The sequence below is a fragment of the Dama dama genome, chromosome 23, assembly GCF_033118175.1.
Source record: "Dama dama isolate Ldn47 chromosome 23, ASM3311817v1, whole genome shotgun sequence".
Classification (NCBI taxonomy): Eukaryota; Metazoa; Chordata; class Mammalia; order Artiodactyla; family Cervidae; genus Dama; species Dama dama.
Window position 1 is genome coordinate 3920007 of NC_083703.1, and position 14056 is coordinate 3934062.

Sequence of the window (14056 nt, forward strand, 5' to 3'; positions counted from 1 at the left end):
GTGTCTTATATGCATCTCTTGCAGCAAGAGGGGAGGGTAGCAAATGCAGGGTGCTTGTGATGTGTGCAGCATGTGTATTTGCTGAATAAATATATGAAGGAATTGTTTCCAGATAAAAGAAGAGAGTACTGAACTTTCCCCTTTAAGGATTCTGGACTCTCAACCATGAGTTCTACAGAGGTATTTAACCTAAAGATTGTCACTCTCAACCCATTTGTGGCAATCCTAATGTAGTCTGTGTTTGTGTGTTTCATACACAGGAGGTGGGGTTAACCTTGTAGGAGGTATAAATTATGAAATCCAGCCATTCTGGGTCTAACTGAAGGGCTGTGTATAGAAGTTGAACTTGAGAAAGTTATCTCAACTTCAGAAAAGCTTCATCTAAGGGAAATTCATGTGCAGATTTAAGGAAACAAGTGTCTTGCACCCATATTTTTACCCACCCAAGCCTGGAGCCAACTGATAGACACAGACATCAAAGATCAAAGGAAAACTTTTATGACTGAAAAAGAGTAGTTCAAGAAAATACCTTCTCTCTTTGGAACTTACATAAGACAGGTACTTGGGGAAACACCATCCTCCCCACTGGGGAATGTTCCTGAAAACCTTGCCCAAGGAACAGATGGAGATGAACGCTCTTTGCTGGCAAGCTGATCCTGCAGGGCAGGACTTGAGCCAAGCGTTCTCAGCTTATTTCAGCCTCAACTATTGGTTGAGTCTCTGCTCCTTCAGGGGTAAGGGGGAGGGGATGGAGAGAGGCCAGGGGGTTACTCTAGCAGAAACCCTTGCCTCCCAGGAGACCACAGTATGAAAAGACTCTCGTACCAGCTTATCTGGGTACACCAATCAGCTGTTTTCTCTCACACTTGCTGCTAAAGCAGCCAGGTGTAAGGGACTTGCACCTCCAGGGACTCCATGGAAACAAGCCCAGAGAGCTCTGTGGCAGATGGAATATGTTTATCCAGAGAGAGTGTGTGCTAGTGGTTCCTTAAAAAAAGTAAATAATTAATGACGGTCATGGTGAAAATATTAGCAAGGATTCTACTCTGGAAGCTCTTCCAGAAATGAGGAGAAATGGATTTCATTTTGAGTGGAAATGGAAAACAGAAACCAGAAGCATCACTAAAGGCTATAAATTAAGAAGAAAATAAACAATGTAAGAGAATATGATGAAAAACATTGGCCCATTACAATTTGGTGCCAACTTCTGCTTAGAACAAAGTTTCTCAACTTTTTCTTTTTATCGCCTCCCCAAAGAAGACTTTTTATACTCGATCATCCCTCTCCTCCCAAGTCTAATATCATGGACATACTATATATTTGTATGTACTAGGGCTCTCTGGAAGACCACATGCCATTGTAACATCGAAGGTTTTTGCCCCCAAAGAACCAATTTTCTTTCCTTTGGGGGCAATACGGCCCCCACTGGGAACACACCGCTTAGTATAATAACTCTTATTCCACTCTATGTTCTGGGCTCATTTGGATTCCTTATAAAAAAATCTGAAATGTATGGACCAGGGGATTAAAAGTTGTTTTAGTGAAATGACTGGGTATTTTTAAAACAATTCATCAAAATATTAACAGCCAGGTAGGTTTTATGTTTAATACTATTCAGCTAGTTGGCCCACCTTGAACACATCTTCAAATTATTTCTATACACAGAAACACACCATCAATCTATCAGACAGGCAAGTAGTCTTGCAACTTAAAAAAAATTTTTTTAAGTTTTTTATTTGGAAGTCAGATTCCAAATATATTATCTTTTAAAACCAGCTGAGTGGTTTGCAGAAACTGTGGTGGTTTATCTATGTCAGATCTGTACCACTAGTCCCTAAGATAACACTTTGCATCATTTAGCTACTGCTGCATAACAACCAACCCCAAAATTCAATATCTTAAAGTAATAAACATTTGTTATTGCTCACAGGTCTCCAGGTTAGCTGAGTGTACTTGCAACCTTGCCTTGCAGGCAGTTATAGCTCAAGGAGGCCCCTCTGTTGATCTTGGTCAGGCTCTCTCACATATTTGGGAGTTGCCTGACAGAAGGCTGGTCTAGGATTGCCTCAGATTAGTACAGATGGGCTCATTAATCTCTCTTCCTCCAGCAAACTAGCCTGGGCTAGTTCACATACTTGCATCAGGGGTTCATGAGAGATGAGGACGGGGCTCTAATAAAACTGAGTAGTTTATATGACCCTAAAACACATTAGCAGATAGCAAATTAGGAGAAAAAGAAACAAATGAAGCAATGTTAACTGCCATAAGTATTGATTTCTTTATGAAAAAGAGAAAAAGTGGCATGTTAAAAAGTGTATTCAATTAAGGATCAGAGACTGGATTTCTCATCTTAACTTTTGTGGGGTATAACTTAGCCAAAATAAGACAAACCCTCTGAGTCTTCATTTGACCATCTGGAAAGTAGAAATAATATCTTTTCTCCCCATTTCCTAAGTTTGTTGTGATGAGCAAATGAGGCAATTTTAAACTGTGAAGCTTTATATAAATATGACATATATCACCTTCACGTATATATTTACTACCTGAATTCCTTTTCTAAACTGTTATGAGTGAAGAAGCAGGGATTTTCTGTTATCTGAATAAAAGACAGAGGAAACCATTCTACAGAAAGAAGGGGATGCTGAGTTTTAATATTAGGCTGTTCATCAGAAATCAAGACCTTGGGAAACCTGTGTGAACTTGGGAAAGCATGTGAGCTGTAGCCCTTAAATTTTCCCAAGGTAGATTTGAACATTCCTAAGAATGCTTCTATCATCCAGAGTCTAAATGAACTGTTCTTTTACTGGAACAAGTTAAATTTATTATTTATGTTAGCAAAGCTAAAAAGGAAAGTAGTTAGAATTTTAACTGCCCCAGGAATCCTGGTGGATTAAAGGGAAGAAATAAAAGGAATTTTTCTAGTTAAGAAAGAATCTTTGGAGATGAGAGGCCGGAGAGGTGAACAAAGAGGGAATCAGAGTTGGGAGGACTATAGGGAGGGAGAGTATTGAGAGCAAAAATGACAAGAAAAAGACAAAAAAGTTCACCAGGGGGCACTCAGAATGGTTTTGTAAAGCCAACACAATACTTAATTTTTAAAAGGAATATCTTTAATTGGGGCAAACATTCTGTCTGGCCACCGTTCCTAACCCCCAGTCCAAATGACACCTTCATGTTACCTATTTGGTTTCTTTTGGGATCTGATTGTTGATGAAACATTCATTAAAGCATGAATCCAAAGCCTTAGACAACACAGACTGCAACCTCCAACAGCTCTCAGTCTTACTGAGAGAGTCATTCAGCCTCTTCTCTGTTTCCTCCAAAGTATATGTACATGCTAAGTCGTTTCAGTTGTGTCTGACTCTTTTGCGACCCCATGGACTATAGCCTACCAGGCTCCTCTGTCCATGGAGTTCTCCAGGTAAGAATACTGGAGTGGGTTGCCATTCCCTTCTCCAGGAGATCTTCCCAATCCAGGGATCAAAATCCAGGTCTCCTGCATTGGAGGCAGATTCTTTACTATCCAAGCCACAGAGAAGCCTCCTAAATTACAAGCAGTACATCTCATGTATGGGGTTCTGTGGGAATGAATGGGGTTCACGGGTCTGAAGTGGATAGCAAAGTGGCTGGCACACTAAAGCTACTCATTCTAATTTTAGTTCACTCTTTTCTACTTCCTTCTTTCTCTTCTGACCACCTCTCTTTATTTTCATCCTGCTTGTTTCCTCTTTCTTTCTCCATGTTTCTCTCTTCCCTTCTGCTTCCCTGGAGCGTTCACACTTCCAGCACATGTAAGCTCAGCTTCTATTCCTTAGTGAGGACCTTGCTTCCTCCAGAATTAGGCTGAGATCTTCCTTGCCCCCTCCTGCACCTGAATCCCATTGCAGGCTTTACATCACAGCACCAAATAGAACAAGAGGGGCTCTCTTTCTGGGCCTGCAGTTTTTAGAATCAGCGTCATATCCACGAGCAAAAGTTCCATTATGAAATCCATATTCCATATAAGCTGGTACAACCTCTATGGGAAATCCATATTCCATGTAAACTGGTATGACCTCTATGGGAGTTTCCTCAAAAAAACTAAAAATAGAGCTACCATATGTCCAGGGATCCCACTCCTGGACATTTATCAGGACATTCTCTAATTCAAAAAGATACATGCACCCCAGTGTTCATTGTAGTACCATTTACAATGGCCAAGACATGGAAGCAACCTAAATGTCCATCAACAGATGAATGCATGAATAAGATGCAGTTTACACATACAAAGGAATATTACTCATAAAAATGAATGAAATGATGCCATTTGCAGCAACATGGATGGACTTGGAGATTATCAAACTAAGTGAAGTCAGAAAGACAAAGACAGATACCATATGATATCACTTTCCTGTGATATCTGGAACGTGACACAAATGAACTTATCTACAAGACAGAAATAGACTCACAGACATAGAAAACAAATTTGTGATTCCCAAGGAGGAGGGAGAATGGGGCAAGGATGGATTAGAATTGTGGGATTAGCAGATGCAAAGTATTATATGTAGAGGGAATAAACAACAAGGTCCCAGTGCATAGGATAGGGAAATATTTTCAATATCCTGTGGTAAATTATAATCAAAAGAATACAAAAGGAACATACACACACACACACATACACATATATGTATGTATATATGTGTATACATATGTATATGTATGTTTGTATATATATGTATATATGTGTCTCTGTGTGTATATATATATATATGTATGGCTGAATCACTTAGGTGTATAATAGAAATTCAGTTCAGTTGCTCAGTCGTGTCCAACTCTTTCTGACCCCATGGACTGCAGCACACCAGGCGTCACTGACTATCACCAACTCCAGGAGTTTACTCAGACTCATGTCCATTGAGTCGGTGATGCCATCCAGCCATCTCATCCTCTGTTGTCCCCTTCTCTTCCCGCCTTCAATCTTTCCCAGCATCAGGGTCTTTTCAAGTGAGTCAGTTCTTTACATCAGGTGGCCAAAGTATTGGAGTTTCAGCTTCAGCATCAGTCCTCCCGTGAATATTCAGGACTGACTTCCTTTAGGATGGACTAGTTGGATCTCCTTGCAGTCCAAGGGACTCTCAAGAGTCTTCTCCAACACCACAGTTCAAAAGCAACAATTCTTCGGCGCTCAGCTTTCTTTATAGTCCAACTCTCACATCCATACATGACCGGAAAAACCATAGCCTTGACTAGATGGACCTTTGTTGTCAGAGTAATGTCTCTGCTTTTTAATATGCTGTCTAGGCTGGTCATAGCTTTTTGTCCAAGGGGCAAGTGTCTTTTAATTTCATGGCTGCAGTCACCGTCTGCAGTGATTTTGGAGCCCCAAAATTAGAGTCTGCCACTGTTTCCACTGTTTCCCCATCTACTTGCCATGAAGTGATAGGACCAAATGCCATGATCTTAGTTTTCTGAATGTTGAGCTTTAAGCCAAGTTTTTCACTCTCTTCTTTCACTTTCATCAAGAGGCGCTTTAGTTCTTCTTCACTTTCTGCCATAAGGGTGGTGTCATCTGCATATCTGAGGTTATTGATATTTCTCCCAGTAATCTTGATTCCAGCTTGTGCTTCATCCAGCCCAGTGTTTCTCATGATGCATAGAAGTTACATAAGCAGGGTGACAATAGACAGCCTTGACATACTCCTTTGCCCATTTGGAACCAGTCCATTGTTCCATGTTCAGTTCTAACTGTTGCTTCCTGACCTGCATACAGGTTTCTCAAGTGGCAGGTCAGGTGGTCTGGTATTCCCATCTCTTTCAGAATTTTCCACAGTTTGTTGTGGTCTGCACAGTCAAAGGCTTTGGCATAGTCAATGAAGCAGAAGTAGATATTTTTCTGGAACTCTCTTGCTCTTCCGATCATCCAGCGGATGTTGGCAATTTGATCTCTGGTTCCTCTGCCTTTTTTTTTTTATAATAGAAATTCATTTCTTTTTTTTTAATTTATTTTTATTAGTTGGAGGCTAATTACTTTACAATATTGTAGTGGTTTTTGTCATACATTGACATGAATCAGCCATGGATTTACATGTATTGGACTCTGTGGGAGAAGGCGAGGGTGGGATGTTTCGAGAGAACAGTATCAAAACATGTATATTATCTAGGGTGAAACAGATCACCAGCCCAGGTTGGATGCATGAGACAAGTCCTCTTCCTTTTCTAAAACCAGCTTGAACATCTGGAAGTTCGTGGTTCACGTACAGTTGAAGCCTGGCTTGGAGAATTTTGAGCATTACTTTGCTAGCATGTGAGATGAGTGCAATTGTGTAGTAGTTTGAACATTCTTTGGCATTGCCTTTCTTTGGGATTAGAATGAAAACTGACCTTTTCCAGTCCTGTGGCCACTGCTGAATTTTCCAAATTGAGGCCTTACAAACAGCTATAAAAAGAAGAGAAGCAAAAGGCAAAGGAGAAAAGGAAAGACATATCCATTTGAATGCAGCGTTCCAAAAAATAGCAAGGAGAGAGAAGAAAGCCTTTCTCAGTGATCAGTGCAAAGAAATAGAGGACAATAATAGAATGGGAAACTCTAGAGATCTCTTCAAGAAAATTAGAGATACCAAGGGAAATTTTCATGCAAAGATAATAGAAATTAACATGTTATAAATCAACTAATCTTCAATAATATAAATTTTTTTAAATGTATTCCAAATACCAAGAAGTAGAGAGCAAAAAGTAATTTGAAATCATTTTTACTAAAGAAGATGAAAACAGCCAGGGCTGCACCTGCTTAAGCTACAACAGCAAGGGAAGTTACTTTACTTTACTGTTTCTTCCTTTGGTTAAAATTGTTGAAATGGCCAAAGTGCTAAAGCATCTAGGGTTTTTGTTTCAAGTGGTGATTCTCTGGAATTACCCTGCACTCAATGCCAGTTGAATTGGCTCATTTATTTCTTGACGCTACTGTTCTTTATGTAAAGTTAATGGTGTGAAGTGCATTAAAGAAACAGCTTGGATTTTTTCCTTTAATAGTTTCTAAAACAATCTAGAAGATTGTTCTAACCATTAATGAAACTCTTTTTCATTTTTTACCCAATGAGTTACCTATTCTCTCTTCATGGGTCTTTTCTGGGTAATTGACTGTTTTCATTCCACTTTTCCGCTGTGAGACTGATGCTTATTCGCACCATTCGGGAACCATTTTTTTCTCTGTTGCTTCCCCACATCATTCTAGATGCCTGTGTGCGTACCTTTTTTTAAAATAAACAATCACAGGACTTTCTTTTTATTTCCTTCTTTATTCTGGGCTGCACTGGGCTTTCGTTGCTGTGGCAGGGCTTCCTCTGGTCGTGGGGAGTGGGAGCTGTACTTTGCAGCAGTGTGAAGGCTTCTCACTGTGAAGGCTTCTCTTGCCGTGGAGGACAGACTGCAAGCGCAGTCTTCAGCGGTCACAGCACGCGGCTTCAGCGGTGGTCGTGTGCAGGCTCTAGAGCGTGGGCTCAGGAGCTCCCTGGCAGGCGGAGTCTTCCCAGGCCAGGGATTGAAACCATGCCCCCTGCATTGGCAGTTGGATTCTTATCCCCTGCACCACCAAGGAAGTCCCGTGTGTGTGTGTGTGTATGTGCGTACTTCTTAAAGAACAAAATTCAGAATAAAGTTTGCTCAGTTTATAAGGTACTAAGATGTCTTCCCTATATCCCATGAGATTGGCCTTGAAGCTGCAAGCTGACTTTGACACCCTCAGGGGCCAGAGCCTTGCTGTCCAGGCTTGCAACTCCAGCATAAAGCTCTACATCCAAGGACTTGGACAGTGAAGAATGGGCCTCCTGACAGCTAGACCATTACATTCCCCACTGAGCATAAACACTCACAGCCCATAAACAGGACACAGTCAAGGCCACTTGGCATCCTCAACAAACAATTAGCCAGGGCCCCCTCCTGACCACCAACAATACATCAAGCCCTGTTTTAACCTTCCCATCTCCCACAGGAAAATTATTCAAATACCCCAGCTTGGACAACATTCCCCCCAGATTAGCCCCTGTTTCCTTCAACCAATTGTAGAACCATGCACCATTAACACAAATCCCACAGAGGCTCCCCACAGCACCTCAGGGTGAATTATCTTTTGCTGCAAATTAACTCAGTCTCACTTTGATTCAGGATGTGTTCCAGAAGGGCTTTGGTCAGTAAGCTGTAACAGCAGGTCCTTAATAAATGCTTGATTAATAAATTTTCTTTTAAAAAAGAGAAAGCATATTTTTATGAGCAGTCTCCTCCTTTCCAAACTCCCTCTGACTTCATCTCTACAGCTCCAGCCTCTTCTGACCTTCCTGCTGGCCGCTTTTCTCCTCTGACTCCCACTGTGTTCCTTTTTCTAAATCTGCCCATTTTAGGTACCAACCTAGGATGACATCCCTTTCCCTCTTCTTTTTAAAAAATTAGTTTTTTTGGAGTATAGTTGCTTTAAAAGGTGTTAGTGTCTACAGCACAGCAAAGTGAATCAGCTATGTGTGTGTGTATATATATATATATATATATATGGATATCCTTCCATTTCTCCTTTCTGTCACATTTTCTTCATCTATAAAATGAATGTACATTATTATTTATACTGTGGTTGAAATGTCTATTAATAGTTTCCTGCCAGTATTCATTCTGTCCCATAGATACTGATTCAAATCTTTATTACTGAAAATTTAAAACATATATCAAAATAAATTAGTATAATGAGCCCTCTGTACCTATCATATAGTTTTTAAATTTTTTATTTATTTATTTTAATTGGAGGCTAATTACTTTACAATATTGTAGTGGTTTTGCCATACACTGACATGGATCAGCCATGGATTTACATGTGTTCCCCATTCTGAACTCCCCTCCCACCTCCCTCCCCATCACATCCCTCAGGGTCATCCAAGTGCACCAGCCCTGAGCACTTGTCTCATGCATCAAACCTGGACTGGTGATCTGTTTCACATATGATAATATACATGATTCAATACTATTCTCTCAAATAATTCCACCCTTGCCTTCTCCCACAGAGTCCAAAAGTCTGTTCCTTATATCTGTGTCTCTTTTGCTATCTCACATACAGGGTCATTGTTACGCTCTTTCTAAATTCCATGTATATGTGTTAGTATATTGTATTGGTGTTTTTCTTTCTGGCTTACTTCACTCTGTATAATAGCCTCCAGTTTCATCCACCTCATTAGAACTGATTCAAATGCATTCTTTTTAATAGCTGAGTAATACTCCATTGTGTATAGGTACCATAGCTTTCTTATCCATTTGTCTGTCGATGGACATCTAGGTTGCTTCTATGTTCTAGCTATTGTAAACAGTGCTGCGATGAACATTGGGGTACACGTGTCTCTTTCAGTTCTGGTTCCCTCGGTGTGGATGCCCAGCAGTGGGATTGCTAGGTCATATGGGAGTTCTATTTCCAGTTTTTTAAAGGAATCTCCACACTGTTCTCCCAGAGGAAAACATAAGCCAAACCCTCTCTGACATAAATCACAGCAGGATCCTCTATGACCCACCTCCCAGAGTAATGAAAATAAAAGCAAAAATAAACAAATGGGACCTAATTAAGCTTAAAAGCTTTTGTACAATGAAGGAAACTATAAGCTAGATGAAAAGACAGCCTTCAGAGTGGGAGAAAATAATAGCAAACAAAACAACTGACAAAGAATTAATCTCAAAAATATACAAGCAGCTCATGCAGCTCAACTCCAGAAAAATAAATGACCCAATCAAAAAATGGGCCAAAGAACTAAACAGACATTTCTCCAAAGAAGACATACAGATGGCTAACAAACACATGAAAAGACGTTCAACGTCACTCATTATCAGAGAAATGCAAATTAAAACCAAAATGAGGTACCATCTCATGTGGGTCAGAATGGCTGCTATCAAAAAGTCTACAGACAATAAATGCTGGAGAGGGTGCAGAGAAAAGGGAACTCTATCATATAGTTTTAACAATTACTGACTCATGACAAGTCTGGTTTCATTTGTATCCCTCATCCCAATCTTGCCATATTATTTTGAAGCCAATCCCAGAAATATAATCTTCTATGTAATTTTATTCAGAAATATACCTGTTCATATTTTTAAAAGATAATAACCTTTCTGTAATTATCACACTTAAAAAGTAACAATAGCTCATATTTCCCAATGTCCATCAGTCTTTGACTTTCCCTCAATGTTTCCTAACTTTCTTTGTTTCAATCAAGATCAAGGTAAAATTTATACATTGTTTACAGTTGACATAACCTACTCATTGAATTTTTTTTTTTACCCTTGACATTCTTTTATTGAATAAGCTAGATTTTTTTCATCCTGTTTGGTTTCCGACAGTCTTGAATCAGAAGACCAGCATCACCCAGATATTGTTTAACATGTTCCTTGGTTACCTGTATTTCCTATCATGTGGTAGTTAGGTCTAAAGACTACATAAAAATAGATGCGAGTTTTTTAAAAGAGTTCTTCACAGAGTGCTGTATATTTGCTTAGAAAGCACATAATATTTTGCATTTTATGATGCTAGCAGGTGTTGAGAATAGTTGCCTGGATCAGTGTGTACATAATGTTTAGGGATTATGAAGCAGCAATACTCTGATTCTAATTTTCCTTCTTCATTTCTTAGCTAGAAACCGTTGGCTATAATTCATAAAGATACATCTGCTCTAATCAAGTGTGTGGTGACCTGAAATGTAACTCAAATATAACTCAAATTAAGTTGCTTCAAAATAATCATTTGTTCCCTGGCAATCTTCAAAGGTGAGAAAATAATGTTTTATTTTGTTATCTGATTTTGGACTTTGAACTAATTGATATATCTCAGTCTACTGCAGTTACTAACCTTATTAAAGGTCTGAATTTCCCATTTTTGGCCAGCGACTCTTCAGATTCTCTCCCGAGACCTTTGATATGCACTTAGTAGCTTTGATAGCCTCCTTGTTCCAGGCACATTGTGAACATTTCCTGCCCTGGACCCAGACTCAGCTATTTTCCTGGTGCCTTCAGGGGTGCAGTGGCATTTATAGAGAACACTCTCACATAAGAGGTACTTATTTAACTGAGTCTGCCATTGTATTCAAGTATTTTCAGTGAAGAGGTCGAAAAAATATTCGTGTGCATGTGTTGTGTACATCTATTTTTTAGAAAAAGAAAATGCCATTAAATCTTCTGATCCAAATTCAGAACTACAGACTTTTTTGCCTTAATTTTATTGATTTTTACCTCCCTATGCCTTTTCTTTCTATCTAAAAATGCCACACTGAGCAAAATTGTCCATTGTTTTATTCCACTCTCCACAAACAGAAGAACAATATCACCATCAATATATAACTATCAAAAATAATTTTTATTGCAATTTCATTTTTGTCCTTGGGATATAGCCCACTAGGAATGTACTGTCAGATGCCTGTGTTTTAAAGTTACTGCAAAATAGGGTGATATGTGACCAAATTAGTTAATAGTCAGACTTATTTTCTTCATTTGGCATCTGGTGTTTAGGAATTAGCTTTTAACTTTCTTGTATAATAATGTAAAGTATTTACAAGGTTCCAAACCAACATGCAGTCTATTCAGAAAAGTCGACTCCAGCCTGGTCTCTTCCACCCTGTTCCATTCCTCCCTTTATAGAATGCTAATTTTTGAATTGTATGGTTCATCTTCCAGTTTCTTCTTAAAAGCAAATGTATCTGTATACACCTTCCCCTTCTTAGATAAATGGTATCATGCTCTTCTCTGCTGTGCTTTCCCTAACCCGTCCCAGAGATTCTTCTCTAAGGGTTTATCGAGCTATTTCTCACTCCTTCCCACAGCTTAATAGTACTCCCTTGTGGAGAAGCACCAGTTGTGTGTTGTCTCCAATGTCGTTTTCATAGATAATGCTATAAGGATCCCTCAGAATGAAGACTAGCCTTCCTTGGGGCAATATAGTGATACATAGTAAATGCTTATCAAAGAGTCAAAAGTGGAAGTGACATATTCAACTTCCAGTCGTATCTTTAATGGAATGGATATGTTCTTCTGTTCTCCTCCCCTTTCTCCTGGATGTAGGCATTGGCGATGAATTTAGGGATGATAGAACCACAAAAGAGAAAGACTCCAGGTTCCTCAGATCATGAAGCATTAAATTTTTACATGAAAGAAAAATAAATGTAGATCTTCTTCAACCCAGTGTTATTTGGCCTCAGTCACACATGGTGGTACCATGTTCTAACTAATACTTTACTTATAGAATTGTTCTCAGCATTAATTAAAATGAAACATGAAGCTTGCCTAATAAAAGCAGGACAAGTCCTTAACCATCTATCTAGTTAAATGGTTTTCTCTCCTGCCTGAATGTGAATGTGTTAGTTGCTCAGTCCTGTCTAACTCTTTGCAACCCCATGGAATGTAGTCTGCCTGGCTTTTCTGTCCATGGAGTTCTCCAGGCAAGAATTCTGGGGTGAGTAACCATTCCATTCTCCAGGGGATCTTCCCAACTCAGGAACTGAATCTGGGTCTCCTGCATTGCAGGCAGATTCTTTACCATCTGAGGCACTAAGGAAGCCTTCTCCTGTCTATCAGTTGATAAGTCCCGAATCTGTCTGTTATCCACTTAAATCTTTACAGATGCCTATATCCAATTCCTTAGTAACATCTCGACTTCAGACACAAAGGATCCACAGATTAACCTCTCTCCGCTCATTACTTGTATTCATGGAGAACAATCACCATCTAGTTCACCTTCATCTCATCTCCCATAGCCAACTGGATTCCATGTGCCATTATTTCATTTCCTAAAAGGCTCATGCATCCAGCTTCTCCTCGAACCCACTCAGCTTTCTCTTTCTTATCTATTGCTTTAGTTCAAACCTGTGGTATTTCTCTCTTTGACTCTTGCCATGGACACCTCATGGTTTCCTTGCTTCCAGTCTTAACAGTCATCTTATTAAGGCACTTCTTGTCATTGTCAGCATGACTGTTTTCCTAACCAGAGGAAGACATTTGAGAATAGTAACCTTGTTTTCCTTCTTTGTATTCCTAGTACTTAGCAGAGTCACTGGCACACAGAAGTTACTCAGTAATTAAAATGAATCCAGATCACTAGCTACCAACTACTAGGCACAAGTCTGAGACCAGTCTATGAACTAACTTAATTCACCCTCACCATAACCCTGCAGGTAAAAACTATCATTGTCTCTTAAATGTATTTATCTAGGAAGGGATGGAAAAGAATGAGTCTCAGGTGTTTATTGAATAAACAAAAAACAATTTTATGAAAGGGTAAATGACTCAATGAAAGAGATCATTCTCTATTTTATGATTAGTAAGACCCTTATATTTGGGATGGTTTGCAAGACTTGCTCTCTTATGATACCATTAAGGTTTCTGAAAAAATCCATGGGCCCCAAAATGCATTGTCCATCTTCTCACTAGACTAGATAGTTCTCCATCAGAACTCATGTTCCTATCTTAAAGCTTGGCTCTCTTAATTCATCAAGGCACTTTGAAAGAGAAATGCCTTTGCTCACTGTCATTTGCTACTGAGTGTGGATGAGTGAAGGCTAGTTTAGGAGGGGTTGGGATGGGAAGGAGCATGAGGGTGTTTGGTCTCCCGAGTTTAGTGGAAAAGAAGAAAGCCTTTAGAATTTAATGACCAACAACATCAGAGTCTATGTCTGGATTCTTTATGAATTTATATTGCTGTTTATTGGCTTTATATTTGTTTTTATTTATTTTTAATAAAAAGGTCTGTACTGCCAGAACTGGAAATGAAAGGTGATAACATGGAAATCTACTGCATCCATAAACTCTCCAGGGACAGAGGAAATCTTGGAATGCCAGAATTTATGAGACCAGACAAGGCCTGGCTACCCACCAGGAACTTTTCATCCTCATGCCTGGATGATAAATTACACCATCATTTTCAGGGGCCGCTTGCTCTAGAAAAGCAAATTAACCCAGTAATTTTTAAATTACACCTCTGAGGTTTCACAAAGACATATCCAATCTGATAACATTTTGGTCCTCAGGCCCTAGCTGCCTGATTCTTCTCTGACTGTACTAACTCCAGCTGTTA